This window comes from Myotis davidii, unplaced genomic scaffold (assembly GCF_000327345.1).
Source record: "Myotis davidii unplaced genomic scaffold, ASM32734v1 scaffold345, whole genome shotgun sequence".
Classification (NCBI taxonomy): Eukaryota; Metazoa; Chordata; class Mammalia; order Chiroptera; family Vespertilionidae; genus Myotis; species Myotis davidii.
Window position 1 is genome coordinate 1,317,141 of NW_006296540.1, and position 7,372 is coordinate 1,324,512.

The following is a 7,372-nucleotide window of genomic DNA, read 5'->3' on the forward strand; positions in this document are numbered from 1 at the left end:
GGGAGCAGGGTGGGGGTCCCGCTTGGGTGCCTGGCCAGCCTGGATGAGGAGACGATGGCTGTTTGCAGCTGGTCACACCCCCTTCAGGATGGGGGTCCACCCTGGGGTGCCTGGTCAGTCTGGGTGAGGAGCTGAGGGCCGTGTTCAGGCTGGCGGGGGACTGAAGCTCCCAACCTCTCCTTTTTTTCTTTTCCTTTTTCTATTCTGGGATTTATTTACCTTCTATAGCTGTCACTGAAGCTGAGAGCTGGCTCCAGTTCTGAGGTCCAGCTCCAGCTCTGAGGCTGTGGCTGGCTGAAAGCAGGTATCTGGGTTTGTTTAGCTTCTATAATTGAAACATTGTTGCCATTACTGCTGCTCTAAGCTCTGAGGCCAAAGCTGGCTGAAAGCAGGTATGTGGAGCTTGTTTAGCTTCTATAATTGCAACATTGTTTCTTAGAGTGCAGCTCAGAGGCTGGCAACAGCAGGCGGGGAACGTTGGCTTCCTCCATCACTGGAGCAAGCAAGCCTCCTGTTCGCTTCAGCTGCCTGGCTGCTGGCCGCCATCTTGGTTGGCAGCTAATTTGCATATCACCCTGATTAGCCAATGTGAAGGGTAGCGAAGTTATGGTTAACTACCATGTTTGTCTATTATTAGATAGAATTCACTAGAGGCCTAGTGCATGGATTCGTGCACCGGAGGGGTCCCTTGGCATAGCCTGCAGTGATCGAGCCAAAACAGGCAGTCCAATGCCACCTGCTGCTCCCGCTCATCCCGGCCCCACTGTGCCTGCTGCCACCGCTTGGTAGGCTCGCTGCAGTCTCCCAGCTGTGGCGGCCAGCCAAGCCCTGCATCTGGTGCCCGTCGGTCAGCTGAGTGGAGTTCCCACTGTGAGAGTGCAGCTCCTGTGTTGAACATCTGCCCCGGTGGTCAATGTGCATCATAGCGACCAGTTGACAGGTCCTTCAGTCGCTTAGGCTTTCATATATACAGATATTCCAAATTTTTAAAAAGGGGTGGAAAAGATAGAGGATTTGCATAGCTTACAAGATTTCATATAATCCAGCAAGATGATGTCAAATAGAACAAAGTAAGAAAGGAAAGACAAAAATGAGTTCTATTTCTTTGTGCCAGAGGTAGACAGCAATAGAGTCAACGCTATTTGCCTTCTCCTCTGCTACCTGACACCTACTAATTTCTAAAGGTGTAACTCAGATGTCACTTCCCAATGGATGACCTAGCTTACAATCCTATGAGTGTTTATGCTGAATTCCATTCTTGCATAATATAGCAATTGCTTATGGAAATGCCTCCATACCTAGGGCTCCTTAACAGTACAACAGCAATAGGCACCTAATACTGTTCGTTGGATAAGTGTAATGAACTAAATATTGTATCATATTCTGATACATATTCTGAAGCCCTAACCCTCAGTATGTGGCTATCTTTGTAGATGGGACCTCCAAGAAAGCAATTAAAGATGAGGCCCTGATCTTCCATCCTCTGGTAGAATTAGTGCCCTTCTAAGAAGAGACACCAGAGAACTCTGGAGACTTATCTATCTACTTATCTATCTACCTATCTACCTCTACCTCTATCTATTGTTATCTCTTTCTCTGTCTCTATCTGTCTCCCTCTCTCTCCCCTCCCACTGGAGATCATTAACCAAGGAAAGTCCCTGTGAGGACAAAGTTAGAAGTCAACTATCTACAAGCCAGGAAGATGGCCCGCACTGGAAACCGAATCAGCTGAAGACTTTATCTTGGGTGTCGAACCTCCAGAATTATAAGAAATAAATTTCTTTAAAAATAAGCAACTGCTGTTTAAACCACCCAGTCCATGTTATTCTGTTATAGCAGCTCCAGCTGACTAAGGCAACAAGAAATTGATGAATTTAATAACATGGTGGAAAAGCCACTTCATTAGGAAACTCTCTCTCCAATATGTATTCATAAAAAAGCAACATAAGTCCAATATTCCATTTCCTCGTCTCTAATATGGACAAGATAAAACCTCCTTTATCTAGCCTTAGTGACACTGTAAGAATCACAGAAGCTCTGAATAAATAATTATTATTATAAACAAAGCTGGGTCCTTCCCTATGTACTCCGACAATCAGTCTTCAGTGGCCTGCGTGCTGTAAGCCCTCGGGTCCTCCTCTTGAGGCCTCTCTCTTCCCACAGGCCATTATTTCCTAATTGCTCAATTAAGAAACTCGATGGTTAATGTATTAAGTATAAGGGCATAGTTGGTATATTCAAATTAGATAAGAAAAATCTTATCTGCTATTTGAGGCTCTATTTCAAAAATATATCTGCTTATATCAGGTTCAGGTAGTTATGAACATGGTTGTAATTTTCTTCTTTATATTCAAGTGTATTCTCTAAATCAGGGGTGGGCAAACTTTTTGACTCGAGGGCCACAATGGGTTCTTAAAACTGGACCGGAGGGCTGGAACAAAAGCATGGATGGAGTGTTTGTGTGAACTAATATAAATTCAAAGTAAACATCATTACATAAAAGGGTACGGTCTTTTTGTTCAATAGTTTTATTCATTTCAAAGGCCCACGGCCATAGTTTGCCCACGGCTGCTCTAAATTGTCAAGAGACAATTGAGTTAATTTTGAATGAAAAGCAAGAGAAAATCACACAAGGTAAAGGCTAAAGAAAAGACTCACATCCTACCCAGCAACCTCATAACAGCTGCTCTCTGCAAAAACAAGACCTCACCCTTCTTCCACGACCTCACCTGCATCTCTGCTTTCCACTCCTGCTCCCTCACACAAAACCAAAAATGTCCTGGAAGTTTCCAAAATGCTCTTCTACTTCATCAGTTCAGGTTACTGAGAACTGATTTTATTCCAAAGTTTTCAGGGTGATCCAACCCCATCACTACTCTGCCTGCTTAAAATACCTCTAATTTCATACCCTGGCTGGTGTGGTACACAGTCAGTTCAGCATTGACCAGTGCACCAAAAGGTTGCCAGTTGGATTCCCAGTCTGGGCACATGCCTGGATTTCGGGCTCAATCCCTGGCAGGGGGCATGCAGGAGGCAGCCAATCTATGTTTCACTCTCACATTGACGTTTCTCTCTGTCTCTCTCCCTGTTGCTTCCTCTCTCTCTAAAAAAAATCAATCAAAAATCTTTAAAAATAAATAAATAAAATACCTCTAATTTCTGAGTTCATCAGGAAATGCCAGCTTGTGCACAAAGCACAGATCTAGCCCACTGCCAGGCACTAAGAAGGCTCTCCAGAAACGTCAGTTCCCTTCCTTCCTACACTTAAACCCCCTTTTAAATAAAAGTGTCACTTGAGGGTGGCAGAATTAGCCATATGCAGTACTGTCTTAAACTTTTCTACACAGTCACACAGATATTCAGGGACATAAAAGGAATTTGCTTAATAAACACTCGCAACCTTCCCAATTCTGTGTTTTAAACTACACATGTTAATTTTCTGGAAGACAGAAGGCGAGTGTCCCACAAATTAAGTTTCCTCATAGACAAAAGCAGCTGTCTCACCTCACTTACCATCCCCACGGTCATGTTCAACAGCTCTAGCTTTCAAACTGCTGCTGGAGGTACATTTAAACTTAAGGAAAAATACAGTTCCGGACATCTGGAATCATTAAAAAGCAACCTAGCTTCTTCTCTCCCTAAGGATGATAATGATAAAGCCCATACTTAATGTAGTCACACACTTATGCTAAAGACACACAGTTAGCATATTTTAAAAATTCTTCTGCTTATTATTAACCTAAGAATATGTTTAACCATCAGCCTAGGTCTCGATTAACGGATCAATATCTCTTAATAAATATACTTGTTTGAGTTTCACATCCATTGCTATATTTTGCCTTGTAACAGAAACGAGGGATTAAAAGAGTGACCAAAATTTCACATGCCAGCACATCCCCATATAACATTACTTACACAAATTTATGTTTTTTTCTATGAATAAAACAGAAACAGAAAAGCAAATCATGATATTTGTTAACTGTCCTTACTATTCTCTGGAAAAATAACTGCAAATTTTCTATTGCATTTTCGCACTTAGGCTGAATCTTTTTTTTTTCAAATATATTTTATTGATTTTCCACAGAGAGGAAGGGAGAGAGATAGAGAGTCAGAAACATCCGTCAGCTGCCTCCTGCACACCCCCCACTGGGGATGTGCCCGCAGCCCAGATACATGCCCTTGAAGAGGAAGGGAGAGAGATAGAGAGCAGAAACATCCGTCAGCTGCCTCCTGCACACCCCCCACTGGGGATGTGCCCGCAGCCCAGATACATGCCCCCGACCAGAATCGAACCTAGGACCCCTCAGTCCGCAGGCCGACGCTCTATCCACTGAGCCAAACCGGTTTCGGCTCTTAGGCTGAATCTTAAGTGCAAGTAGAGTTCACCAGAGTAGCATGGAAGGGAAGTTTCACAGGAGCAGGAAAAGAGAATGCGAAGTCCAGGGTGAGGCAGAGAACCACTGGTGGGCACTCAAGGACAGAGAAGTCCTGCAGCACAAGCTCCCAAATCCACTTCCGAAATCAACGCTCTGATGTTGGTCATCAGAGAACATTGGGATATTCTCCGTGGCTCAGGCATCAGGAAGAAGCAATAACATACAGAGAACGGCAGACATTTGGACATCTATTTACACCAAAGCTCTGTGTCCAGAGAGAGGTAAGAGGTCCACGTTGTGTCCAGCAAAGTGAGATGTTCTGGGCTCCTCTTCCCAACTGAGTTTTTCATTTCCTAATGCTCCTCTCCTCCCCAGTGGAAGCACAGGGCTGAGGGTAGGGATTGGATACTGTCCTGATCCTTGAGGAAGGGGCATGCACTGTTCTCACTCTGTGTTCTCTCTGTTCCCCTGCTGGGCCTGGTTTTATGAGTGCAAGGGTCAGCTCCCGCCAAAGATAGAAAATGAAGGATCTTAGTGAGCACCTGAGGAGTGAGAAGTCAATCCCTCCAACAGAGCAACAGAGCAGAGTGGTTACACACCTCCTGACATGACCACCTACTAACCTTTGAACTTGACAAGTTACTTAGGCTCTTTAAAACCTTATGGTCCCCATTTGCAGAATGGGAAAAATACCTACCTACCTTACAGGGAGAGAGATTGCAAAGCATATTAGTAGGGTATTAGCCAGATAAAGGCTCAAAGAGTGTCAGATATTTAGATATTCTGGCTTCCCATGTACCTTTGCAAGTCCTTGCCTTTCAAGTTCGTATTTATAATACCACCATTATAAATATGTGAAAATTCCCCGATTAGTTAGAGAAGAGAATCACATGGAGTTCTAAGGTGGCTACTGTGTAGCTGTCAGAAGCCATATAAACTAAACCCATTCCTTCTGCTGGTGGGCTTGGAATAAAACATACTGACATCACAGAAAACAGAAGCTTTGGGCCAGGAAAAGGCAGATTTCACCGGAAAGCATTCATTCTGTTATTCCAGGTACTAATGGCTTATTATGGGCCAGGCCCCATTAAGGAGCTAGTGATTCAGGCCCAGAAAAAAAAAGAAAAAAGATGATAATCTTTGCCCCAAAGGGGTTTACATTCTAGTGGAGGGAGACTAAAAAGAAATGAAGAACGAAAGTATGTATGCTAAGGACTGTGAAGAGAAAGAAGCAAGAAAGGAGACCGCAGCACTGTGCGCAGGTTAGAGTTTCAGCAGGGCCCTCAGGTAGGATGACACTTGAATAAACATGTAGAGATGTGGGCAGGGGCGCCCCAGGCTGCAGATGCAGCACAGTAAAGGCGCCCGGATGGGAGCAGGCCTGCTGTGCTCCAGAACAGGAATGAGACCCTTATGACGAGTCGGTGAGCTAGAGAATGGAATGACGACCTCGGAGAGAATCAAGGCATTAGATTCCACAGAGTCTTTGTCAAGTTCACCGAAGTTAGAGAGGATGCCCTTAGTGTTTTGAGCAGAGAGAGATGATCAGACTGATGTTAGCCACATTATTGAGCTGAGGTGTTGAGGTGGTTGCAATGGAAAGTGGTCAGACTCTGAAAATATTTATATCTATAAATATACCTTTATATAATTCATAATTTTATAAATATATAATAAATACATAATATATAAATGTAATTTATATTATAATTTATAATATATTATCCTATCTAATAAAGAGGGGGGTATGCTAATTGACCATCACACCATCGCAAATTATGGCGGTGCCTACAGCCAATAAGGAGAGAATATGCTAATTGACTGCCCCACCCTCAAAGATGGTGGCACCCACAGTCAATAAGGAGGGAATATGCTAATTGTCTGCCCCGCCCTCAAAGGTGGTGGGGAATCTGCTAATTGCTGCCCTGCCCTCAAAGATGGTGGCACCCACAGCCACAAGATGGCAGCACTCAGTCCCCTCAGCCCCACCTGGCCGGCTTTGCCACACACCTGCCTCTGGAATGCCCCAGTCCCCCAGCTGCCCAGGGCTGACCTGAGGCACAGGCAAGCCTCGGATGGCAGCTGCCCAGCCGCCCAGGGCCACCTGAGGCTCAGGTACCCAGGACCAGCCAAGGATTGCGCTGCCAGCAGTGGCAGCAGCAGAAGTGTGATGGGGGCATCGCCTTCCCCTGATTGCCGGGTCGCCTCCTGCCCCTGAGGGCTCCCAGACTGTGAGAAGGGGCAGGCCAGGCTGAGGACTACCCCCTCCAGTGCATGAATTTTCATGCACTGGGCCTCTAGTTTATCATAATAAGCCAGAGTAGGATGAAGCTGCCATTATGGAGGTGAAACAAGGCAGATGGTGGAAAGAAGCAAATATGTGGGATTAAGACGTGGAGATTCTGATTGGACATGTTAAGTTCTAGAACCCTTTAAAGAACACATTTGAACCTGGACTGTAAGCGAGCATAAGGCTGGAGCTCTATATTTGGGGCGTACAGGAGGCATTAAAAGCCTGGAGGCTGCAGGAAATCACTAAGGGAGTGAATTTCCTTTCAGAAGAGGAGAGGTCTCAGGACTGATCCCCGGGCACTCCAGTGTTTGGGGATAAGGGAGACCAGGACTGACCAGAAAAGGAGCTGAGAAGGGGCGGCAGAGAGGTGGGAGCAGAGCCAGTGTTTCCTTGGATGAAGAATCACTCTCAAGCTAGAGTGATGGAGTGATAGGTTGTGTCCAATGCTGCTGGTGTGTCAAATAAGAGGGCTGAGAGCCACCGTGGCTGGTGTGGCTCAGCTGGTTGGAGTGTTGCCCCGTACACTGAAAGGTGGCAGGTTAGATTCCTAGTCAGAGCAGATACGCAGGTTGCGGGTTCGATCCCTGGTTGGGGTACCTGCAGGAGGCAACCAATCAATGTTTCACTCTCATATTGATGTTTCTTTCTCTCCCTCTCCCTTCTTTCTCTCTCTCTCTCTCTAAAAAACAAAAAAAAAAAATAT